This window comes from Globicephala melas, chromosome 10 (genome assembly GCF_963455315.2).
Source record: "Globicephala melas chromosome 10, mGloMel1.2, whole genome shotgun sequence".
Taxonomy (NCBI): Eukaryota; Metazoa; Chordata; class Mammalia; order Artiodactyla; family Delphinidae; genus Globicephala; species Globicephala melas.
The window spans coordinates 1,450,041-1,475,615 of record NC_083323.1 but is presented as its reverse complement, the minus strand read 5'-3'; the positions used below and the strand labels follow the sequence as shown (position 1 = coordinate 1,475,615).

At 55.2% G+C, this 25,575-nt stretch overlaps 2 long non-coding RNA genes across 11 annotated transcripts; one reads left to right on the top strand and one right to left on the bottom strand.

Annotated features, from left to right (window-relative positions):
• The first annotated feature begins 1,292 nt into the window (after positions 1-1,292).
• Positions 1,293-12,357, top strand: LOC132597996 (uncharacterized). 5 transcript variants are annotated; one of them, XR_009565596.1, is made up of 4 exons: positions 1,293-1,598; positions 1,814-1,952; positions 2,561-2,733; positions 4,743-12,357. It is a non-coding gene; the product is annotated as an uncharacterized lncRNA (long non-coding RNA). The 5 variants fall into 5 exon arrangements; XR_009565595.1 differs by having other exon boundaries at positions 1,293-1,952; positions 4,743-5,868; positions 6,069-12,357; XR_009565597.1 differs by having other exon boundaries at positions 1,293-1,952; positions 4,743-8,318; positions 8,942-12,357.
• Positions 12,358-20,460: 8,103 nt separating this feature from the next.
• Positions 20,461-25,266, bottom strand: LOC132597913 (uncharacterized). Of its 6 annotated transcripts, none has more exons than XR_009565411.1 (4): positions 25,080-25,266; positions 24,069-24,183; positions 22,909-23,024; positions 20,461-21,881 (listed from the first exon to the last, which is right to left on the bottom strand). It is a non-coding gene; the product is annotated as an uncharacterized lncRNA (long non-coding RNA). The 6 variants fall into 6 exon arrangements; XR_011377758.1 differs by lacking the exon at positions 25,080-25,266 and having other exon boundaries at positions 20,461-20,832; positions 21,125-21,216; positions 21,378-21,881; positions 22,909-24,548; XR_009565409.1 differs by having other exon boundaries at positions 22,909-24,183.
• Between the last annotated feature and the right edge of the window lie 309 nt (positions 25,267-25,575).

The following is a 25,575-nucleotide window of genomic DNA, read 5'->3' as shown; positions in this document are numbered from 1 at the left end:
CTCAGCCTCCCTGCAGCCTGTGTGGGCGGGATCGTGGCCCAGGTGTGGGAAGAAGGAGCAAGCTGTGCCGGCCTTGAGCGGGGTTCAGTCCTGCCGCATGGGGCCGCCCGCGGAGCTCTGAGCCCTCCGCTCCCGGCGCCCCCATCACAGGCGCGTCCTCAGCCCTTATGATTCCCTCTCTTGTCTCTTCTGCTGTCTCCGGTTAATTAATTAATTGCTTTTCTTCTACTTCTCAGGACCCTCCAAGTGCTTGTTGATGAGTGCTGAGAAGCAGAGAGGGTGACCTGAAGAGAAGAACCCAGTACACACCCTCTCCATCCCCGCATGTCCAGGGATCCGGGAGGAGATGGCAGCATGGAAGTGGCCTTGCTGGTCCCAGGGCACTGGGCTCTGGCCAAGAAGACACCGGTGGCCCGGGCCTTTGAAGGAGGTCGGTCTCATCCCAGAGATGGACACTGCACCATGAAGGTGGTTCCTGCCGGCTCCCGAGCTCCAGCTCGCCAGACCCCCACTCCCCCTCCCTTGCAGCCGGGAGAGGAGCCTGCGTGGGTGGACTTGTGCCCCCAAAGTACATGCTGAGGTCCTAACTCCCAGATCACACTGTGAGCTCATTTGGAAACAGGATCTTTGCAGATGTAACAGTTAAGACAGTTTCCACTGGGGCAGGGTGGACCTTAACCCAACGTGACTGGGGTCCTTATAAGAAAGGGGACGGGACACAGACCCACAAGGAAGGAAGACCTTGTGACAACGCAAGGAGGGATTGGAGGGACGTCCTGCACCAGCTGGGAGCTCTGAGGATGGCCAGCAAACAGGGAGTTTGACCTGGAGCAGAGTCCCCTCAGAGCCTAAAGGGACCAGCCCTGACGGCAACCTCCATCTTGGACCTCCCGCCTCCAGACTGGGAAAGAATGGATGTCTGTAGTGTAGCCATTATGTTTGTTGGAACGTTTGAGGGCAGCCGTGGGCAGCCCACCCCAGGCCGTTCCCTCTCCCTGCATCTCACAGTTCTCCCGGAATTGTCCTATTTCACCCCCCGCAGGGCCCAGCTTCCCCCCACCCCGCCCTCCCCGCCCCCGCTCCCACCCCCCAGGCTGCTCAGAGGGCCTCCGCTGCGCCATCGCTCTGGGAACTTTGCCGGCCCCCTCGCCAGAGGGCAGCGAGGGGCTCGGTGCTGATGGAAACTTCCTTCTCACTTTCAGACATGGCTCCCTTGTGGGCAGCCTCCTCCGTTTCCCACTTCCCTCCTCCGGCCCCATTTTAAATAGAATCCTAAACCATCAGAGCGTGAGGCCATCAGCCCAACTTGGAAGCAAAGCTCTGCGGAGGGGGTGGGATGCGGATGGAGGCTGTCTCCCAACGGAGAGTGGCCGCCCGGCTGCCCAGCAGCTCCACTTCCCGCCCCAGCCCCTTCTTAATGGGCACTGGTGTCCCCAGAGCTGAGAAACTGGGCCAAGGAAGTGCCCTGTAGCTGGAAGATGAGCTGCCTGGGCTCCGAGGGAACAGGACCCGTTTCTGCTTCTCCATCAGCTCCATCGCAGGGCCAGGGCGATGCCTGCCAGCACCTCGGAGGGAGGTTGCGTCTCCAGCCGGCACAGGTCTGGGAAAAAGGGGGACCCAGCTGGCCAACTGCCCACCCGGGAGCCTGGTCCTCCAGACTGGGCAGGAGGGGTGGGATGGGAGGGCTGAGGGCTGCTTCAGAATCCCCGGCTCGTGGGTGGGTGGCTTTCCTCTGATTCTGCTTCTTCTGTGAGTCTGGACAGACAAGCCTGGAGATCACATCCTTTTAACTGATAACCAGCTTTCTGGCCAGGGGCTCCAAGCCCGTGTCTGGCAGGTCAGCCTGCCCTTTCAGCGGGATGGTCTTGCCTGGATCTCTGCGGCCACACACGTGACAGGCACCTGCTCTGTGTGCCTGGTGTCGTCCTGAGCACCTCCCACTCATGAGGCAGGTACAGCTGGGAACACGGAGGCGGGTATCCAGCACGTCCCAACCAGAGGGGGCTGGAGCAGGGTCTCCACCCCTAAGCCCACATGACCCAACGCTGAGCGGTTCTGCCCTCGGCACCCTGCCTCACACCCAGGGCCCCCCACCCCTGACCTCCTCCTCCTCCAGAGCTGTGCTTGGCTCTAAGCTCTGGGCCGCACCAGCTGCCCCTGCCGGCCGGGCCTGGATGAGATTCGGGGTCGCAGCTCTGCGTCCCTGGGTTGTCTCAGGATGGACTCCTCAGCCCCTTCGCTGTGCAGCCAGAGAGCTGCCCCAGACCAGACCTGCTGCCCTGGGGGGAGGGAGGGATGGAGACTTGGAACAGACGGGATCAGAGATGACAGTGGGAAACAGGGCTCCTGCCCCCTCCCCACATTCCAGGCGTTCAGCTGGCTGGGGAAGCGGGGCCACAGTGGAACGTCCTCCCGTGCTGCAAACCTGCCCCTTGGACATGCAGCCTGGCTTCGTAAGCGGGGCTTGTGCTGTGCTCAGGAGGGCCCCCCATTCGGTTCAAAGCTGTGCTATCATCCTGAAATTCCTAATAATTTTATCTTTGAACTTGTGTTTTGTAAGTGAGACCCAGTGGGACATCAGGGCCTGTGTGGGAGATGTGGAGATCCGAGCAGGGTACGTGCTCACTGCCCAGTGATGCTTTGTTCCTGGAGAGCGTTTGTGATGCCGTGAGCTCAGGCTTCCCGGGACCCACGTGCTGGGTCTCAGCGGGACTAAACGTGTGAGCTGCTCGGGTGAGTGAGGGCTGCACCTGGTGAGCGGGAGGGGGCGGGAACTACAGGACCCAAAAGGCTATGCTTTTCACTCAAAGCAGAACTCGCTTCAGACACAGAAAGAAGGCCAGGGGCCCCTATCAACGGCCACGGGCCCCTGTCACATCCTTCTTTTCTCCTTGTACTGTGCACAGATCAAGGAGTGAAGTGAAGGTGGTTGAGGGCGCTTTGCGCCTCGCTTCCCCTGTCTGATGGAACAAGGGCCCCGTGCGTATGTGCGTAGTGAAATCCGAACTGTGTTACCGCAGTGATTTTGCCTGCACCAGGTACAGATGAACAGTGAAACTCATGATAGTAACGTTAAGATTTTAGCCCTTCTTACCTAGACTGCCATTGAATAGCAAGTAGAAACAGCACGCGAGTGGGGAGAGAGGCCATAAAAGAAAGAAAAAGCTTTATGTCTTGATATCTTTAAAGGGACTTTCTTTGTGCTTTTGAACAAGATTCCTGTGTTCTCACCTTGCACGGGGCCCTGCAAATTTCCCCTCCCATTGAAAAGGAGTCCCCCTAGACTGAGTTCCCCTGCTGAGTTTATGATTAACCTCTCTTTCCAAAACTTTATCCCCTTTCTTGTTCTGCTCCTGTTACCCTCAGGATGGAAAAGTATCAGAGGAAAGGGGGGATTGAAACGAAGCAAGACCCTGCAGGGCCTTCCTGGGTGCAAAAGTCCCTCCGTGTCCCCTCTTTCTTTTTTTTTTAATTAATTAATTTATTTAGGGCTGTGCTGCATCTTCGTTTCTGTGCGAGGGCTTTCTCTAGTTGCGGCAAGCGGGGGCCACTCTTCATCGTGGTGCGCGGGCCTCTCACTATCGCGGCCTCTCTTGTGGAGCACAGGCTCCAGATGCGCAGGCTCAGTAGTTGCTTGGCACCTGCAAATACACCCTCACTTTGCTGCAAACCCCTGCTGTCAGTGTTTGGCTTTCTGCACGGCGGGCACACACACCCTTGCTGTGTTACGCCACAGCCATGCTTTCCATCCCTGGGGAGCGGCTTGGGGCTGAGGTGAGGGTGGGGTGAACCACTTAGTGTATGGGAGGCAACCTACAGCAAAACCTTTCAGATGGCATTTTAGCCGGTGAAGAGGAAGGGGCAAGAGGGGAACGTGTCTTGGGAAGGGTATGAGCTGGGTGGCGAGTGCGGAGGGTTCTTATTCCTCCAGACCCTCCTGTCCTAAGGAAAGGGTCTGGGCCAGGCATCTTGCTCCTTGTGATTCCATCGCGGGGCTCCCCACCAAGGGGGCAAGGATGGAGGCAGGTAGACCAGTTGGACAGCTGTGGGAACTGTCCCGGGTATAGCTGGAGGCTCCAGATGAGGGCTGTGGTCCTGAGGATGGAGATGAGCTCGTGCAAGGGCTGCTCCGAGTGACTGTTGGAAAGTGTCCCTAACTCCCCTGTCTCTGGAGAGAGGTCACTAGGCTGTGTGTACACTTTATTGCTAAAGACTTTGTCTTTCTTATTGTGTGAAAAGGCAGAGAAGTGCAAGGTTTCCAGCAGCACAGAAAGCAGAAGGATACAATATCCCAGCAATGCTGAGCCTGCTTCTCCAACCATAGACAGGCTAACGGGCAGCGATGAGGCACATTGCCGGCCGGCCCTGGCAGGCACTTTGGTGTGTGGATGTCCCCTCACTGGCAAATTAAATAACGCGAGTGACAGCTTCCGGGCTCACGCCTTGGAGGGGGCCCCCCTTCCTAAGGCAGGAATCTAAAGTCTCCAACTGGGGTGGGAGAGTCAATTTAGAGCCCATCAGTCAGGGTTCTGACACAGAACTCTGTGCGCGCTGTTTTGTTAACGAGGAATCACTCTCAGATCCTAAGAGGATGTTTCCCTCAAGAGAAACTTACATGTCTTGGTGAAATTAAGACAACTTTGATAGGGACACAGAGCGAATGCTCAACTGTTTCACCGTTTATGACTTCAGTGGGTGCAACTGTAGGACGGTTCATCATTGCATCCTCTTAACCGGCACAGGAGGCGCTCAGCAGAGAAGAGCCATATGTTCGGCACCTCCAGAGCTCAAAACGATGCCTGGAGCCTCAGGATGGAGACCAAGGAGGGGCCCCGGAACTGGCATGCTGGACCCCAGGACCCTGAGCCTCCAGGACACCACAACGTGGGCCCCGCAGGGGGCCTTGGACCTCAGTGAAGGGGATGCACTTCCGCCCAACACTCCGCATCCCAGCTCGCCGGCTGCCCCTCCTCCAGCCTCACCTGCCCCTGGTCCTGAGCCACCAGCTGGGCTGTGCTCTTGCTTCCTTGGGGCAGGTGTGTCCATGATTTCTCCACCAGCCGAGCGTGAGGCCTGGTGTGTGTGAGTGAAGGAGGGAGTGAGTGAGGGATTGGGATGAATGAAGTTAGAGCAGCAAGGAGGGCTCATTCCCATCGCTAACTTCACGGGGAACAGGAAAACACAGGTCAGAGTGCTGGGGGGAGTTCCCGGGTCTGAGGCCGACTCGCCCTGTGACCCCGGCCATGCTCACTAGTCTGTTTCCAGCTAACTTTTTCACGAACAAAGCACTTGTTACCAGCACAGGGGCTTCCCTGGGGCCTCCAGCATCTTGAGGAAAAGAGAAAATCCAGGGAAGCCTGTGGGATTCATGCAGCATGGGATGGAGTGTGGAGCAACGGGAACACAGCCAGGAGCCCCTGTCTACTGAGCCCCGCTGGCCTCACACGAGTGCCGCCGCCCCCACTCAGCACGATCACCCCATCTCCTCGTGGGTAGGGAAGGCTATGCGAACCGCCCAGGCCATGCCAGGGTCCTGGGGCTGCTGGCACAGGGCACACACAGGCCCTGAACAGCAACGTGGAGGCTGGAATCCGACATCCCGGTGTGGGCAGGGCTTCACCTCAAGACTCCGAGGGGAGGGTCTGCTCCAGCCTCTCTCTAGCCCCTGGGCCTCAGGGGGTCCTTGGTGGGTCCATGGCCACCCTTTCCTGTGGCTTTGCCTGTCTTCCTTCTGTAGGCGTCTGTCTCTTGGTTGAATTTTCCCTTTTCGTCAAGACACTAGTCTTACTGGATTAGGACCCACCCCACTGACTTTATCTAAACTTGACCGTATGCAAAGACCTTCCTTCCAAATGAGTCACGTTCAAGGTGAGGGGGTTAGGACAGCAGCATCTCTGGGGGTGGGGAGAGCCACACAATTAAACCATAGCAGAGGACACCTGTGCGTCTTTGGGGGTCTTCCTCTTGTGGGCTTGTGGCTTCTTGCATGTGAAAGCTTTTCCCAACCCTGAAAAGAAGCCTCCGGATTTCGATGCCCTAACTTTGTATGTTTTATTCCCAACATCCAGCATTTGCAAATTGCAGATGACACCAACATGCAAAGTAGAGACATCTTACAGAGTGCAAATAGGAAAAGGTAGGGGACCCAGATCCAACTCTAACTAGTAAAACATGGACAGGGCTTCAGAGGGACCACCCACAGGACATGCAGGATGGTGCAAGTCTGAGTTCTTATTTCCATCACCTGGTCCAGGACCTGTGCGTGCACCTGCCGCTGACATAAGTCCCTCCTGGGGTCTCGTGAACTTCCGGGTACTCGGCTCTGGGACCTCGACTCCCTCTGTTACCAGAAGACGCAGGCGCCCTGGTGCTCCACTCTCTCTAGCTAAAGCCTTGGCTTCTTCTTGGAACCTGTGCTTGCCTTTCTACTGGTCCTCAGGGGGCTCCCTCTGCGTGTGGAGCTTGGGGAGCACAGTCCCCAGACAGACTCCCGATTGGGACCCCTCCCGAGGCGAAGCTTTGCAGGAGTTTGGGGTGTCCCTGGGAGATGCCGCAGGGCCAGCACTGCGAGAGCAGTGATTGAGGGTCAGGGGACAAGAGTGGCCCGTGAAGGAGTCTCAACCAGGACCGCAGACAAATTCCAGGGCTGCAGATCTTTGCCGAGTAGGGGCCGCTGCTAGCTCAGGCCCCTCTCCCAAGCCCCTGAGGATGCAGCAGGGAACAGTGGGGAGGGGCTTGAGCCCATCTTTGCGCCTGAAAGTAGCATCCACTCGACCAGAGGGTCAAACAGTCGCGGAGAGGTTTGTTCTCCATAGAGAGAAGCTCCCTGTCCATTTGTCATGGTGGCCATCAGCCAGCGATTTCAAATCTGAAAGTTAAATCACAGCCAGTTGTCACAGTGGCTGTTGCCAAGGCATTAGAGCTGCACGATGGGATTGTTTTAGGAAATGGCTCATTGGGAAATATATTTTCTGCTCAGCTGAGAGTTTTGCTGCAGGGAATACAGCGCATGAATTTGAAACACAAATTCTGGGCATTCGTGTGTAAAGTCTGACCTTTCCCTGCAACGCGGTTCACAGGTGCGTCCTGTAGCTTGGCTTCCCGTGAAGTCTCTGGAGCTCATCCTCCCGGTGACATTGCTAACTCCAGTGGCAGTGCTCCGTGCCAGCCTCCCACGTCAGCACCGGTCACCCGGATACTTGCTGGAAAATAGAATTACATGCTACGGTGGACACAACAATGTTCCCCCCAAAATGCACGTCCACTGGAAGCTGTGATATGATAGAGTCTGGAATGGGGCTCTTTGCAGATGAAACTGGTTGTGGGTCTTGAGGTGAGACCATCCTGGGGGATCCAGGTAAGCTGTAAATTCAACAAGCATCCTGATTAGAGACAGAAGAGAAGACAGGCAGGGGAGGCAGCCGTGTGAGGATGGAGGCAGAGACTGGGGGGATGTGGCCACAAGCCAAGGGACCCTGGAGCCCCCAGAAGCAGGAAGAGGCACGAAGGATCCTCCCTGGGAGACAAGAACCTCTCTGATCAGCTGATGACAAACAGGTGTGTGATAGTAACAACTTCTACTAACGGCGCCTCCCACCGTGACCCCACCTCCTCCTAGTGTGGGTCAGAGCATTTGCAGTGATGCAGACAGAACTGGGGACCCCGAGAGGAAAACCTCAAGCAGCCAATTGGATACTATATCAGCCACCACATCCAAAAAGAAACTGCTGGGTTTCAACCAAGCCTACAAGAGCCAGAAGAGCAAAGCACCAAATGGCACAGGTGCCGAGGAGCTTTCCCAGCCCTGGTCCCCTCGTGCACGGCAATGTGATGCTCCTGGCCAACAGCTGCCCCCTGCACCCCTGGGTGGCTGCAGAGCCAGCCTCAAGGACAGAGTCTGTGGCCTGCCCGTCCCTTCTGCCAGAGCTCTGACCCCATGGCCATCCTGCCCCTGACCTCTGGGGAGCCTCGGAGCCTCTGGAGTGCGGGGCGTGGAGCCGGGCTGCTCAGTGTGGGGAAGGGGTTCAGTGCCCACGTGGCAGGACACTCACCAACCCGGGCAGCGAAGGACGTGCACTGACTCTTTGTCTCTGCCCCCCCCAACCCCGGATGGACGTGTTCACCTGTGAACTGGTTGTAACTGATAATGGTGCCTCCACCCCAAGCCATCTTAGTCTGGGTGCTGGAAGAAAATAGCGCTGACAGGGGAGGGGGCCTTAAAGAGTTCTGAAGGCTGGAAGTCCAAGATGAGGGTCCAGCATGGCTGGTTCTGGCGAGGACCCTCTTCCAGTTGCAGACTTGACTTCCTGTATCTTCGAGTGAGCTCCTTGGAGGCTCCTTTATAAGGACACTGATCCCCTTCATAGGGGCCCCACCCTCATGACACAGCACCCCCCAAAGGCCCTGTCTCCTAAGGCCATCACACTGGGCAGTAGAGTTTCCACATATGGATTCTGGGGGGACACAGGCGTTCGGTTCCCCCCCCACACACACACAGTATCAGTGTGTTTTGGGGAAGCACAGGGAACTTTGTAAGCTCTTGACCTGTGGACAAAGATTGGCCCAGTCTCCTCCTTTCTCCCTCCCCAGCCTGGCCCATCCCACAGAGCAGCATTTCCAGTCCATAAGAACCTAACGGGGGCCAAGCATGTGAGGACACAGCACTGACTGAGCTCACATGGAGTCAGACGCGTCTGTATTCAGTCTCGTGTAATCGACACCAGAACCCCAGAAGGAAAGCGTATGATTCTCCCTTTTAAAGTTGAGGAAACTGAGGTCCAGGGAGTTAAGTCAACTCCTCTGAGGGGGGGCGGGGCAGGTGAAGCAGCTTGACACCAAACCCGAACAAGGAAACCCCTCCCAGGAGGCGCAGGTGGCGGGTGGGTGCTGGGAGCTGACCAGGGGCTGAAGCCTTCGACTGCTTTCCTTGTCTTCCCTGCAGCATCTCCCAGCCTCCAGGAGTTTCCCGAAGCTTGTGAGCTGCGGAGAAGTGCGTTTGGCTGACTATGAGCTGAGATCGTTTCGGCAGCTGGGAAGCTCCAATCGCATTAGACATTTCCGGTTGGGCCCGAACCTCTGCAAATACAAAGTGTCCCCTTGAAGAAGGACCTTGAGGGTCCCCAGCGTGAGGAGAAGCCAGGCTTTCTTGGGGTGCGGGGTGAACCCATCTTCATTAAAGGGTGCCGTGTTCGGAGTAAGGCCCAGAGCTTCCGGTTACTGACAGACACCTTCTCCCATGTCTGCATCTAAGTGATTATCTAACCAAAGGGGTGGCCCCGATGCCCAGGGCACCTCCAGGGAGGCTCGGCTTTACCTTTGTAATCGATTAAAAGTAGATAGCAGCCGGCCAGAGCACAGAGCATGGGCTGCATTTTAAGAAAACACGGTTCCAACCCTCTCTCTGCCACCTTGTTCCCTAAGCAGACTTCGGTACGACTGTAGCTTCCAAAAACGGGGTAATTTCTGGCACATCCTGGAGCTGTGCAGAGCTGACATATTAACCAGGAGCCAGTTTGGGGTCCACGTGAGGCAGGTCTCTTTCCGTCTAGGCAGGCTTGGCTTGGAGACTTGACCCCAGGACATGCGGCAGGAATGTCCTTCCCTCCGTCAAACCCTGCAAGGCTCAGCCTCCCAACCCCCTCCCCAAACTGACCCTGCCTTCCCACACCGGCCTGGTCAGATTTGTCCCTGGACTTTGTGCTGAGGCCCCGCCCTCACCTCCCCAGGCTAGGCCCTGGCCCTGGCTTTGGGGAGAAAGAGAATATTTTGATTCACAAAGTCTGTTCTTTGCTTTTTGGAAAAATGAGAACACAAGATCTGTATGAGAATCTGACAGTGTGCCCCTGGGAAGCAGAGGCTTCCTGTTTCCTCAATGATCTCAATGACCTTGAGAGCCGACTGGGGTCTGCCTGCGATAGATGAGTGTGAGCTCTCTGGCGTCCTCCTCTTAGCTGACTCCAGGCTGGCCAGGTAGGAGGTGGCATTTCTTAAGTCACAACCCGCAAAACTCAGTACTTCATCCCTGCCTCTACTGCCCGGTGTTTGTCCTTTTCTTTTCTTGGGTTAGGTTTTCTGATCGTCGCCAGGCTTGGGGATGAAGTGTGAGTGATATTCCCAGCTAATCTGGCAGCATTGGGAGCGCCCCAGGCACTAGGTTGGTCCACTGGGGCCACTTAAAAGGATTAAGTATGGAGAAACCCTGTACACACTGCTCATAAAGACACGCGGCCTCTGTGGAGGGAAATGACCTGCTTAGTGAAGCAGCTGCGCTCGTTCGCTCACACGAGCGAATGAAAGATGCTGCGTGTTTCCAGGAGTTTCTTCTGCTTGGCTGCTGAGGTTCTGAACAAAGTATGTTGCACGTGTGATGCTAACATTAATGAAAATGAACCGAGCCAGGCAGACCTCCCCTCTGTCCTCGGCCGGGGAAGCACCCTTCCCCTCTGTCCTCGGCCGGGGAAGCACCCCTCCCCTCTGTCCTCGGCCGGGGAAGCACCCCTCCCCTCTGTCCTCGGCCGGGGAAGCACCCCTCCCCTCTGTCCTCGGCCGGGGAAGCACCCCTCCCCTCTGTCCTCGGCCGGGGAAGCACCCCTCCCCTCTGTCCTCGGCCGGGGAAGCACCCCTCCCCTCTGTCCTCGGCCGGGGAAGCACCCCTCCCCTCTGTCCTCGGCCGGGGAAGCACCCCTCCCCTCTGTCCTCGGCCGGGGAAGCACCCCTCCCCTCTGTCCTCGGCCGGGGAAGCACCCCTCCCCTCTGTCCTCGGCCGGGGAAGCACCCTTAGAAGCATGTGTGGGCGGCACGTGCGAACGTCAGGGCGGAAGTCTCCAGGCAGGGGCTCCATCGCCAGCCCGATGGGGAGGGCAAAGCTGCCATGACGGTCTGCCCATCTGTGACACGTGACAGCGCCCGCTGGCGGGACGTTTGGGGACATCAGCAGTAGACACACGGAAGGAAGTGCTGGCCGGTCCGTGGTCATGTTGCTGGGGAACTTCGCACCCTGGGTGACACTGCAGAGACACTGAGCCACTCGTGGACATGGCAGAAGGAAACCCACAGATGAGGCTTCTGGTCTACCTGCCGACCCCGTAAGGGCGTCTGTGTGGCTTCAGTCACGCGGTGCCCTCACCTGCCCGGGAGGCCTCCCTGAGTGGCCTCCTTCTTGACCCCGAGTGCTCCTGCATCCTGGGCCTCCCTCTCACCTCCCTGTAACTATGGGCCCTGGATACAAGATGTAAGGGTAACCGACCTCCCTGGGAACCAAGACTGGGGGATGTACATGAGGCATCTAACTGATACATTCTCCAGGTGAGCGGGGTTAGTGATGTCCTGTTCTAGTGCCATGAGGACTGGACATACGAAGGACACCTCCCCGCCACACACACTCCTCTGAGTGCCTGTCTACACATCTCCAGATACCTGGGCACATAGACCCAGATTCCAGAAATGCCAGTCCTGCAGGGTGGGACCACTGTGAGGGGTGGGCGGTGAGGTAGGTCATCACCTGGCTGCTCACATCTTGTCCAAAGAAGGCCTTTGGGTGGAAAACCCTCTTGCTGGAGACCAGTGTGGTTTCGGTTTTGGTTTTGTCTTCTTGTTTTTGTCGTATCCCTAACAATTCGTGTTGCGTCCATCCGGGAAAATTTGTCGTCTGACCTCATCAGGAAAGTCCTAGGCTTCCACGGGTGGGGACCCGCCTCTCCTGCTGGGCCCCTGTCCAAGGATGCGTCTCCGTCAAATTCTGCTTGATCTCCTCTCAAGGGTGGGGGGATTCCACGCCCGGACCCCATCATGGATGCCCAGGAAGTGGGAGCCATGCAGAGCCACACCGTCCCCAGGAAGAGGCAGTGATGCGTCCCTCGGTCAAGGTCCTTACAGACAGCCTGACGTGCAGGCCTCCACCAATCCCCCCGGTGAAGGCAGACCTGCGAGTCTCTTGAAAACGAACACTTGTTTTCCTGGGAATTATAAGAAAACAGCTCTAAGGTATCAGTAGATTCATTTAACATCTCAAAGCACAGAAAAGACGTTGAATCCCATAGATGCAGGTGTGGGAGATTCAGGTCAGCCAAGTCACCAGGAGAGAGAGGACGTGAAAGCTCTAAGAGGGAGAACAAAAATCCCAGCCAGCCGCCAGCACCGTCGTTCCCTCTTTCAGTGAGAGGAGTGTGCTTTCTTCATGGGACATTGTGTTTTCAGGGAGTCTAGTAATGAAAATTTTAAAAACCCAGTGACGTTGATCCCGGTTTTAGCTAGGAAGCCTGTTATGAAAATGGATAGCACCAGCCTAATGCACTCTAAGATATGGGTACCGGAGACGATAAATCTTGGAAATTTGCATGGTATAAAAATGTTTTAGTCGACGGTTTTCTGGTCAGGAAGATTAGCTGACTCTTTGATTGGCCGCTACAGTGCCGAAGAATAAAGATGAATGCTGTCGAAGGCATATGGACCTCAAGGGAAGTATTTGGAATGATGAACGGCTTTCCTGTTCAGCTCACAGCATTTACTCTAATCACTTAGTACCATTTACTGTTTGGAATCTGCATTCCCCACAGGTGCAGAGGCTGTGGAGATGTGGGTCCCACCCCCACCGCCCCCGTCCATCTTCTCCTCCACGGGAGACCCGCAGGGGGAGGCGGTTGGTGGCTGGAGGGAGGGTTTCTATCTTGGTGATTTTCTGCTGTCGATGCCTGGGAGGCTGCCTCCACTCACCTGCCCCTCCGTGAGTCCCCGTGGAGCCTGGACGTCCAGCCCTTCACAGACCAGCTTGGTGTGCATTGTGTTCTCTTCTCTGGCAGCAGTGGGTCCCTTTCCCTGGAAGGAAACCTGACATTCCCACTTCCTTGGGTACTCCTATTTTCTACTCTGGAATAGATGCTGCTTTTCCCCAATCAATGTCATCAGGCCACAAAGGTAACATTTCCTGCGATGACCGATGTCTGGAAATCAAAGGTGAAACTTCAGGATGAGGAGAGAGTCTTACTTTCTCCAGACCACAGGTGGTCCTTGGGTGGGAGTGAGGCGAGGGCATGTGGGCACCTCCGTGCCTTACCTCGTCCTGGCCCTGGCACAGAATCACAGCCGATGCCTGTCCTTCAGAGGCCGCCTGACCAGGACGCACAACGTTCCCCCGTGCTGGCAGCCTCTGGTCTCTCCTCTCCCAGGGAGGCCTTCAGAGGCTGCTTCAATGCCCAGCGCCCTTGATACACAAGCCAATGTGGTGCTGTTGGTTTCCACCCGGTCCCCCCTGGAGGGAGCTCCCCCAGAGGACAGGGAAGTGTCTCCACAGCCCCTAGGCTTGTGTGCATGTGTGTGTGTGTGTGTGTGTCACAGCAGCACAGCCGGACCCAGACTACACACCCCCACCCTAGAGAACCTGCCCCTTGCCCAGCCCTGTCAGTATGGCCTCCCCCGGCTGCTGCTGTCCTTTTGTTTTCTTGGACGTCATTTACAACAATCGTAATTCCGGAGTGTTTGGTGCTAACTTGTCTGCTCCCTGCATCCCCATCTCTGACGTGACTCTGGATTCCTGGAGGTGAGCTCCGCCCTCTCCTGAGCCGTAGCCCCAGCACCCAGCTTAGGGAGGGGCTTCGAGGTGGGGTGACTGCTAACGAGCATGGGGATTGTTTTTCAGGGTGAAAGCGGGGAACTAGATAGTGGTAAGGACAGTCCAACTCTGTGAATGTGCTAAAAACCACTGAATCGTATACTTTCAATGGTGGATTTTAACCTCTACACATATAACGTCAATTTAAAAAGTGTGTGGACTTGTGGTTCAGAAAAGATGGTGCGGCCCAGATTCTTCCTGTTCTTTTCTGCTGAACAGGAATATAAACTCTGGAAATGGTGCAAGAGATAACCAAGCAGGGACTCTGTTAGCAGGTAAGCTGCAGGCGGGGACCCCAGGGCTGGAGAGCAGCACAGCGAGTGACTGGGTGTCTCATGCCCCCCAAACAAGAGAAGAAGGGAACCAAGCCCCAGAGATTCCTGACCCCTCACGCTGCAGCGGAAGACTCCTCCCCCGACCCAGGGGAAGCGCCTCTCCCAGAACACCAGGCAGCCCTACACACTGATGAGGGGATTAATCGTGGTTCCTGCACAAGCAGCCCGAGGCCTTCTCCTCGCTAAGCCTGAGATTCCCTTTTCTGCTGAAAACTCCAGAGACCAGTCAGCAAAGCTGGCAGAGGAGACCCAGCTAGAGGAAAAGGCTGTCTTCTGTTCCTTTGTGCCCGAGACCCCTCCCCTGCCCTGAGCCTGGGGATCAGGGGGTCAGGTAGGGCTGCGTCACCACATCCATCCCCCGTGAGAAACCCGAGCCTGCCTGGGGAGACTCCTTCAAAGAGGGGTGCGGTGTCTTCACCCTAGAGAGGATGGAGGCTTCACTAAGACACACACATCTGGGCACGGGGTCTCTCTGTCGAGGGCCTCTGGGGAACTTCACGTGAGATAAATAGCCCGTCTCCTGTCCTGGAGCCTGGTGCCCGTTGGGCAGTGAGACGTGAGAGCTGCAGACAGAAATCACCATGTCAGCTTTATGGCTACGGAGCCAATGGGAGAAATGGCTTGAGGTCCCGTCCTAACTGTGCTGACAGCGCCGCCCGCGCTCCAACCCCACTGCAGGCGTGGCCCCGTGTGGCACTGAGGGAGAGCTGGGTCCCAGCAGCAGGCCACTTATCTGCCATGTCTAAGGAAAGGGCGCGCGTCCCCTGTGGGACTTTTTAATACATCGCTTCACGCAGCTGATGGAGGTGGGCCAGTGGATGCCACCTGGGACGCCACGGTCCCAGTGGCGGTCTCCCACCAGAGCCAGGGATCTGGGAGTCCAGGTGGAACCTCCATGTTGACCCCACTCGGTCGGTGGCTGTCCTGGGCAGGGAGGTTGACATCTATCACCATGGAGACCACACTCGTCTCCTCATGTCCTCGGGAAAGAAGGGATTGTTGCCCCATTATGATGACGAAACCAAAGCTTGCAGAGTTGCACCCGCCAGAGCTCAGGATGTCCCGTGCTCCTGGGTGGGAACCACGTCCTCCCGGGGCCACAGGTGCCTGTGATAGGTGACAAGTGTGAGCCTCCTGTGTGCGAGGCCCCACTTCCTGCCGCTCCCCCCCAAATTCCCAGCAGCCCCTGCCCTGGCAGCCTCCTTTCGGAATTCACCAAGACACCTCCCCTGCTGCACGGGAGGGGGGATGGAGCCCAGACTGGCCCCTGGTCCTTCAGTGCCTTCTTCCCTGGACAGGATGGAGCGCTCGGCGCGAAGGAATGCAGCACCACTAGGAAAGCGGAGCAAAAGCAGAAAGCCAGGCCCTCCGTGAAGCTCTGTGTGTGCGTGTGCACGTGTGTGCTCTCATGTGTGTGTGTGCATGTGCACGTGTGTGCTCTCATATGTGTGCGTGCGTGCGTGCATGTGTGTGCGTGTGCACGTGTGTGTGCATGTGTGTGCTCGTGTGTGCACACGTATGCACTTGCGTGTGGACGAGGGCACCCGCCAGTGCACCTAACAAATTCCCCTCCTTTATTCTTAACTAAAATGCACCGATGACTCACAAAAGGACTCCCCCCAGCTGTGCTGACTGTAATCCCCGCAGAGCAGCAGCTGAAGTGCCGAGCCTGTTGGGGGCCTGTCCCAGCCGGTCTGGATACCACCCCCGCCCCCTGCACTCCAGGGCAGGAACGCAGGCCCGGGGCCCACCCCGGGGCCCCGCAGCAGCGTCCTGCTTGGCCGCTGGGAGTCAGCAGCCTTACTGCCCACATCCCCTCCTTGGAGCCCCGCAGGCCAGTCGGCCGGCTTCTGACCTGGAGGCCCGTGTGTTCCCAGCATGCCCGGATCCGGATGTCCCGCTGCCCCATCTGCTCTCCACCCTCCACCCACACCCGTAACGCCCACACCAAGATGCTCGTTCTTGGCCTGGAACATTTAGAAGACTTTTGCAAATGCAAATGCACTGCAGGGGACAACATATCTCATTACAGACTAGCTGAACAACTGGGCTTCTCCCCCACAAAATGCAAATTAAGACTTGACAGCAAATATTTCTTATCTGAAGGAAAAAAAGCTCATCAGAGAGGATCACATCCATGAGCTGCATGTGGCGAGGTCCGAGAAGACAGCTCAGTTCTGGAAGGTGAGGACAGGTGAGGGAGGGGGAGGGGAGGACAGGTGAGGGAGGGGAGCTCGGTGTCTGTGCCCCAGCCTCCCTGCTGTCCTGGCCACCGTAGGGCTCCCCCCAGGGCTGCCCTACACCTGGGATGCTCTTCCTTGGCCTCAATACATCCGGACTACAACACTCACTCCACCAGCTCTCGACCAGGAACGTCTTCCTCTGGCCCACTCAGATCATCTGTCTCCTCTTCAGGCTAACTTCAGAACCTGCCCTGAATCGACATCAAGCTCTCTGTGCCCTCAGCCAGGCCAGGAGCCAGCCAAGCTCCCAGACCCTGCCCTCCTGGTCTGCACACTCTGGCTGTAGCCCCCGAAGTGCTTCTGCTGGAGATGCCTCCCACGTGACGAGTGGCTGCCCTGGGCCCTAGTTGGTCTTCCTCTCAGGTAGCTCAGAAAACAGAACTGCACAGACTGTATCCCTGATATCCTACAAGCTAAACCTCCTGAGCGTCTCCAGGTCCCATCTGTGCATGTAGATAACCGTGCCCACTACATCTCAGCCTTCAGACTGAGTATCTGCAACATTTTTTTGAGAGAAAGCATAAAATTGCTTATCTTATTGAGCTAATTGGAAGAAGTCAGACCCTTTTATGAGCCACGATGCTGAGGGCTTCAGCCAAACCTCCCTCTCATCCCCAGATGACCCACGTTCACAAAATTGCCTGCTTGTCGACATTTGTGACATTTCTTCAGAAAATTCAGATTTCATTTTCCTCAGTAAGTCAATTTTCTGTGATTAGAAAAGAGCGAGGTCTATCATTTTAAGCACTGTTCCCCATTTTTCCATGGGAATAGTAGAAAGGACATTTGCTCAAAGCACGTGGACCTTTTTTCTCCATAAACATAATAAAGGGCGGGGGAGGGGACTGGACAGGAAAAGAGGAAAAGACCACGTTTCCTGCCATTTCAGCGGGGATTTCAGTTTTGTTCCAAATCCCGCTGAGAATTAGCCTGGGAGCCGCGGACCCCATGTGCCCCAGCCAGGGGTGACCGGGTGCACCTCCGATTCCCCTGGGAGCATCCAGATGCCACCCAGCGAAGGCAGGTTCTTCTAATTAGCAAAATAACTCAGACAATCGTGGGGGAAAGTCCGCAACGTGACAAATTAGAAGCAAAGGCAGGAGGGCCTGCTGGGCATGCTCGCTGGTGAGGAGATGCAAGCTACTGGAAAGACTGAGTGGAGACATGGTCTGTTTCTTTGCTCACCCTACCTCCCACTCCCAGCTTCTCGGGAAAATTCCAAACTAGAAGCAGAGGACGGAAGTTTAGCTGGAAGTTCTGGAGCAAATACCTCGGACGAGGCTCCCAGCCAGGGAGGTCCCAGGGCGTCAGCCCCGCCCTGCTGTCCTCAGGGGGAGGGACGTCTGTGGGCAGCACCCAGGGAGGGGGGTGGAATTCTGAGCCCAGGGGCAGAATGAGATGACAACATATGCAGCCACAGTGAGAGCTCAGAGGCCCCGACTTGGGTCCAGTGGCATGGCTCCCGAGGGCTGAGAGGTTCCTCAGGCCAGGACGGCAGCTTCTGGTGTCTCCGGATGGCTGCTTCCCTCTGGGCATGGGCTCTACCCTTCCATCTTGGAGATGCTGCCCTGTAGCCCCAGGGCTGGGTGGCCTTGCCAGCACCAAAGAACCAGGGAGAGGGAGAACGGGGTGCTCTGGCCTTTGGCGAAGTTCCCTTGCACTTGGCAGGGTTGGTGCACCCACCGGTCCCTTTAACCAGGAAGTCGGACTGTGCAGCACCGGTGGCCTGGACCTTCTCCCGCATCCGTCCCTGGCTGGACCCTCAGTCCTGTGCTTTAGGCAGCATCTCTCATCTTGTGCTAAATCACATCGAGGAGTGTGCCACAGAAACTCAGGAGCACCGGGGAGGCCCCCAGGGACCTCAGAGGCAGGCAGGGGTCACATCCTCCTGTATAGATGTCTGTACACGTTCAAGACCAGAATGTGCTGTGTGCCTGCCTGACCCTGTGATACTCACACACGGAGAGCGGGACGCAGGGACGCAGCCCCTCCACCACCCATCCAGCTGCAAAGGGCAATGCCCTGCACGTGGCCGCGTGCTGGGCTACAGGGACATGAGGCCAGAGGTCAGTGTGACCCCTGCCCCTGGAAGTAGGTACCTGTGAGGAGCTCAGTGCGTGTTTGTCCCTGGAATGAATGCGTCCGTTCAGCCAGCAGCCCGTCCAAAGCATCTACTGATTTCTACTCGTACCGCTCTGCTCAGGACTCTCTCCTCCACCCAGACTTAGCGTGAGAAGATGGACCGTCATCAGCTGATCATCTGTCAAAGGACCCAGAGGTCGCGGTGTCAGCCCGCCACGGTGTGGGTGATGGGAAAAGTCAGTCCCCACCCGGGATCACCCCCGTACAGTGGGACGTCGGCCTCGGGAGACACTTTAGGGAACTGGTCCCCTGGAGCCCGGCAGAGGTAGGGGCTCTCCCTGCGGGAGTGGCCGTGGCACTCTGTCAGCCTGAGGAGGGTCTCAGCATCTCTTAGCATTTGGCCCTTTATCCAGGGGCTTTCCTCGCGGGCCGACACGCCCAAAGGGACAGAAAGGAGCTCATTCCTCGTGCATGTTTGTTGGTTGTTTGCTTTTAGGGCTCAAACTGTTGACGGCTGTTAAGTCCAAGGTCTAGTTTTCTCTATCTGTTAGCTCCCTGTGCAAAGACGTAAAAGAAGATTGGTAAGACTCTTCTGGTGGAAACATAAATACATATATAAATCACTGAAGGACATAAAAAGCCCTTAAAGGCAGGAAAGAGAGCACAAAGAGAGATGCAGGCCACATGGAGTGAACGTGGGACAGAGTGACACCACAGACCCAAGGGAAGGATGGGCAGGTGACGATGTGCTGGATGACGGGTTCCTCAAATAGAAAAAATAAAATTGATCTTTAAGTTTCATCAAAAATGAAATGAAATCCCAAATGGGTTACAGACCTAATTTTTTAAACTAATATTTAAAGACATTTAAAAGGAAATATGGCATTAGATCTTCATGACCTTGAGTCAGAAGAAGATGTGTCAAGACCAAAGGAGCCCAAGTGATAGAGGAAGTGGCTGATTCATTCCATTACACTAAACTATGTCTCTGGAAAATAAGAGGCCATCCAAAGCTGAAAAGGCAAGCCACAGACCTGCAGGAGATACTGCAGCACATGTGGCTGGTACGGTGATGCTCGGAGCACCGAAAACCTTACAAGGAATTAAGATGAAGACAAACAACTGAAAAAAAACACCGGGCAAAGGAGATGAACAGACATTTCACAGGAAGGGAAAAAATAAAGGCCAATGACATTTTAAAAATTCTGAACTTAACAGTAATCAGGAAAATAAAAATTCAGGCAATCAAATATGAAATCACACCCTTCGGATTGTCCAAAGTGTAAACAGCAGGGCTGTGAGAACGGGTGAGCGAGGATATCCACAGAGGCGGGAAGCTCACAAGAGCTTCTGCAAGCGGGTGACCCAGAAATCTTCTTCCAAGCTTCTACCCGGGGGGGTTGTGACCACGTGCAAAAGGAAAAAGGCAGCAAGAATGCCAATGCAGTGCTGCTTTTAGTGACAAAATCTTTCTTGAATTAATCTAAATATTCATTAGTACGAAGTGGGTATACTATTCGACAGTAAAGTGAGCAAACTATCAATACAGATGAGTTTCCAAAATTATGTTGAGTGAGAAGGTACAGAACGATTTGTACTGCAAAATACCATTGTATAAAGCGTAAGACAAGCAGGATGATGTTACGTACTGTTTAGGGATCTGTGCCCACCTAGTGAGTGAAAGGATGGCAACACTGATGGACACCTGACTCAGGAGAGTGGCTGCTTTGGTTAGACATAAATTCAGCAGCACAACACAGAAACCAGCTCATGCAAAAGCAGATTGAATAAAACAAGAAACTATTTTCTCTTATATAATTAAGTCAAAAGGCCAAAAATCCAGGGCTTGTGTGTGGCTTCATGGTGACATGAGAATTATGGGCTTCCATTAGTTTTCTGTCCCACCATCTTTTTTGAATAGCTTCTGGTCTCAAGGTTGCCTCACATTCCAAGATGGCTGCTGGTGTTCCAGCAATCCCATCTCTATTCCAGGCCAATAAGCGGGAGGAGGTGGAAGAAGGTGAAAGGATGCAACCCCTGCCTCAAGCTTACCTCTGGGGAGGGAAGGGACTGGAATGGTAGAGGTGCAGAAGGAGTTTCACTTACAGCTATAATAATTTGTTTTCAAAAACCGTAATCAGAAACGAATATGGACGATTTAAAAATTCTGTTAAAGGCAATGATTGGCGAAGCATGTTTTTATTCTATTTATTCTCTATGGTTTTATTTATGTTTGGCTGGAAGAGTTCACAGGAAGACACGTGACGAAAACAGGAAATGAATTTAATACATTGATTTCTATTAATGATATGAAACGATTCATTGATTTATAACAATAATGAATAGCAACTGATCTAGTAGCATCGCCTTCCTTCTGGAAGGAAGTCAGAGGCGCAAGGAAGCGAGCAGAGTTTCCCCAGTGGAAGCCTGCCCAGCTCCGTGATGTGTGTGATGATTTGTGCAGCCGCCTTCAGAGCCCGCTGTGTCTCCCTTCTTCCTTGTGCTTTCTTGCGGGCCTTTTCCTGTGCTTTCCGCCATCAAGAACGGTTTCTCCTGTCCAGTCCATCTGACCGAACATGACCTCCAGTTACAGCCTGTGCACACACCCCCGGGCAGCCGCACAGATCTTTGATGCTCCACCTGCTTGGGGCCCGCTAACCACAGATATAAATAACCTGACCTTTAAGTACCTGCTTCTGGGTGGCCCTCCCGAGCACCTGGGCCAGGCAGCCTTGATTCCAGCGCTCCTGTGAGCTCTGGTCACCTGCTTGGTCCGTCATCCCCCCACCCCAGAGTCTGTCCCGGCCTGACCCTGGAGCAGGTGCTCATCAGGGTGTGGCTCACACCTGAGCTGGTACCTGGCGCACACCTCCACCTGGCACACATCCAGAGAGCCAGACGCAGGGTAGGAGAAACCACCAGGAAAGTGGGTACCGGGTCCCCACGGAGACTGTCAATTGAGGAAGAAACAGATTACCCCAGTTCCATTTAACTTTCATTTCCTGAACACTTTAATGTGAAGGGTGGTTTACAAAGTGTCTAGCGGCACCGAAACAAGCACACCTCCCCGCCTCGTCCAGAGGTACCTCCTGGTTCCAGCATCTATCTCACCTCTTGCTGTTCGTCCATTCTTTGTCTCTTTGTCGACCATATTTTCTCCAGATCTGCCGACTAGCCATTCATTATGCGTTTCTGCCCAAAAGGCTCTTGATTTCTGACTTCTCAGATCATTTCCAAACATGTTACTTAAAAAGAGCTGCTGGATTCATGAGCGGCCATGGGGAGAGCTCTGTTTCAGGGAAGAGAGGGGATCGGGTGGGCCCCGAGGCTCCAGACTCAGTGCCACCAGGTCGTGACCACACAGCCTCTGACCTGCCCATCCCCCCACGATGCACCTGCTGCCTCTTCCCTCTCGGGGGCCCAATGCCCGGAAGAGTCAAGGCTGATGGAGGAGGGGAGATGGCATTTCCGGGCCCAGGAATCTTGAGGGAAGGACTGTCCACGTGGGTTGGTCCTGTGCCCACGCACAGCAGACATCCCATGGGGGATGCAGAGTGACTTCAGCCAGATGTGTCGTGTCCTGTTGGACCGGTTGACCAACCATTCTCGAGGTTCCTACATCACACACAGGGAAGGGAAGGGAGGGGACAGAAAAACCGTGAGCTGACTTGCTGTGGCCCATACCTCGTGGGACCAGCCCCGCCGTAGGTGAGGGATCCCAAAGCCGAGAAGTGAGGAAATTGTCAGCGGGCTATAAGGAAGCTGACAGTAAATAAGGCAACCTGCTGAATTAAGATGCATAGAGCTTCTTCCAGTCCCTGATAACCACTGAACGGTAAAATCGCTCGTCTTTCCATGGAAGAAATTAGCATTAAGATAAAACCGCATTTGGAATAACTGACATTTTGATGAATGTGCCATTGGGACGGGATGTGAGGCTTCTGATGGGTCTTATTTGGGGCTGCCTCGGGTTGCGTTTAATTGTTCCTTCTCCGCTTTCAGCTTTAGTTAAGTGAAATAGAACCCTCGGGAATGCTGGAATTTATCTTTCAGGAGGCAGATGCACGGCTTCATGATCAATCGGGCTGACAGCCGCTCTGCCTGTGGGAAGCCAGGGAGCCCAGAGCTGGTGGACGGGCCCCCTCCGCCCTCTGGACTCCGTGCCACCTGCAGGCAGGGGGGCCGCCTCCCGATCGGCCCCTCCTCCCCTGGGGCTCAGCCAGGCACGCCCCCTGGAGATGAGGCTAGGCGTTCACAGCAAGGTGAACACTCAGCTAGACCTCCTCGTGTCCCACTATTAAAGCCCATAGGGGAGCTGGAACCCCACAAGGAGGGCGCGTGAGTTACCAGGACAGGACAGAGCAGCGTCCCTGCCCTCAGGTGCCCCTTAGGCTCAAGCTGGTGGCCTGAGCCGCTCTCCGAGCTTCTTCTCGGGCTGGTTTCCTCTCTTCCTGTGGATTTCTGCTAGCCCATAGCCTGGAGCCGGGGCTCTGCACTCCCACAGATGAACCTCTACATCCTTCTGCCCCCGACCCTCTTTCTGGCTCTGTCCTGCCCTGCTTCCCAGGCTGCCACCGTGTGATCATGTGACCACGCCCCGGGCCACTTCCCCCTGCTCAGTGGGACAGTGTCTACTCCTCACCTGTGTCCCCAGCTGCCAGCACAGAGGCCCGTAGAAGTCGCTTCCTCCGTGCGTGTCGCGTGCCGTGGGATCATCCGTCTCTTGTCTTTTGTCTTTGCCTAAACGTTGAACTATTTCTTGCAAGGAAAAAACCATGTGTACACACCTGTGTGTCCCCAGCTCTGAGCACAGCGGATGCTTGAAGGAGAGGGTGAGGGAGGCCTCAGCTTGCCGGCCCTGCCGGGAGCGAAGTTCCCCTAAGGGAAGGCTGCCCGCCCTGAAGGGGGAGCGGGGTGCCAGCCCCCCAAGCATCTCAGCTCCTCCCTGATCCCAGGAATGAGCGCCCACGGAGAGGAGGTCAGGGAGCAGCAACGGGGACCTGGGACCCGAGTCTGCCGGGATCCTAGTGAAGAATCATTAAAGGTTCGTGGAGGAAGGAAAGGAAGACACGGCTATTTACAGAGGAATCCTTGGTTATTGGTTGGAAAGACATAATAAAACAGAAAATATCAATTCTCCACAGATTAAGATAAAACTCTAATGTAATTCCAAAGAGAATTCCAGTGTGTTTCTGTGTGTGAGTGTGTAGTTTGCATAAAATAACCTTAAATTCCTATAACAAGATACATGTCTAAAAGTAACCAAGAAAACTGTGGAAAAGAAGATTGAGGGGACTCCAGTCTGAGAAATAGTAACACTTTTGGAATGAAAACCACGGCAGATGAGTGCATGGGGTGGGCCAGGAACGGAGCCCAGGCCGGGGTTAAAAGGCCGGTGCATTTATACACCGGGAAAGAGGCTTTCATAATTAAGCAAATCAGCTGGGCTTCTAATTCATCTCACATTCAGAAATAAATAGCAAATACAGCACATATTAGCATGTGAAAGAATAAATCTTAGAAGAAAGTGAATATATGTGTAACCTCTGGATTAGGCAAACATTTTCATGAATATTGGTAACTAAGAAATGACAGGAAAGCAGCGGGGGGGCCACAGCCGTAATGCGCAGAGAGCTGTCACAATTGATTTTTAAAGAGACAAATAGGAGACAGTTAGGCAAAGTATAGGAACAAGCGCTTACTAGAGAGTTCCCAAAGGGCCAAAAATAGTGAGGAAAGTTACACAAAGTCACAAGTAGCCAGAAATTCAAGTTATTTTGATAAGGAGACATCAATTCTCACCTCTCAGCTGGGCCAAAATTGAAAAGGTAACACCTTCTGGTGAGGACGTGAAGGAAAGGACATTTGCATATTACTGCGGGAGATGTGAATTATAACTGCTCTTTTGGAAAGTCATCTGGAAAAATATATTTAAATTAAAAATACACAAAACCATGGAACCAGCCTTCCCATCCTGAGTCCTCATCCCCAAGAATTGAGAGCAGCCCTGAGTGCCGCCAGGGGGCGACGCGGACAGTGGGCTGTGTGCAGAGAGCGAGAATCAGAAACACCCCTGCAGGACCCCGATTTGTTACACCGTTAGAGCATCACCCAAACCACAGGTACGTGATTACAACAAAAGTACCAGAAATGATGCACAAGAAAGCCTAGGACGTGTGACGCAATTTCAGTTAGTAAAATGGTGTGTGCGTGTGTGTGTCTATGTGTGTCTGTGTGTGTCTGTGTGTGTTTGTGTGTCTCTGTGAGTGTTTGTGTGTCTGTGTGGTGTGTGTGTGGTATGTGGTGTGTGTGTGCATGTGCGTCTCTGTGTGTGTGGTGTGTGTGTGGTGTGTATATGGTGTGTGTGATGTGTGTGTGTGTTTGTGTGTCTCTGTGTGTGGGGTGTCTGTGTGGTGTGTATATGGTGTGTGTGTGTGTCTCTGTGTGTGTGTGTTTGTGTATGTGTTTGTGTGTCTCTGTGTGTGGGGTGTCTGTGTGTGGTGTGTATATGGTGTGTGTGATGTGTGTGTCTGTGTGTGTGGTGTGTATATGGTGTGTGTGATGTGTGTGTGTGTATGTGTGTGTGTGTGTGTCTGTGTGCAATGAGAGGTGCCATACACCTCCCGGGGCACCCGGGACCCCATATCAGTGGTGCCTTATTCCCAGTAACATCCCGCTCCCTCCCCCTCTGCCGGGTGCCCCCCAGGCTGAGCCCCATCTCCCTGGCTTTGCTCCCACTCTGTCCCTGAGCCCACAGGACATGTGACCCTGTTCTGGGCCAGGCGCTGCGCTCGGTGGGGATGCAGAGCTCACCTCAGAAACACCCTGGAAGGAGCCACCGTCTGTACGGAATCAGAAGAGGGTGGGGCTCGGGGGTCGGGGTGGAGGGACCTGAGAGGGACCCCACCCCGTGCCCAGTGCCCACAGCAGCGAGGGCCCTGGTCTGGGTGTGAAAAGGGAGGCGGGCCGGGAGGTCCCAGGGCTCTGCCCTCTCTGTGCTCCGGGCTCCAGAACAAGCACTTCCTCAGCGCTTGTCCCTCCCACCGCTCCGCCCCTTGACGCCCGTTGCCTGACAGCTGCCGCACAGAGCTTCACAACCAATTGTGCAGGTGGTCAATCTGAGGCTCCCGGAAGTCTGCACAGGCTCCTGGGGGCCGAGAGAGGAGCTGACTCTCCTCCCCAAAGCCCAGATCACAGTCTGAGGCCGTCTCACTGGGCCAGGCCCTGGGAGTGCAGGTGACTGACAGGCTGGCTGGTTCGGGATCCAGACCCCCATGGAGGAGGAGGCGCTGGCCTCGCCCCCAAGACC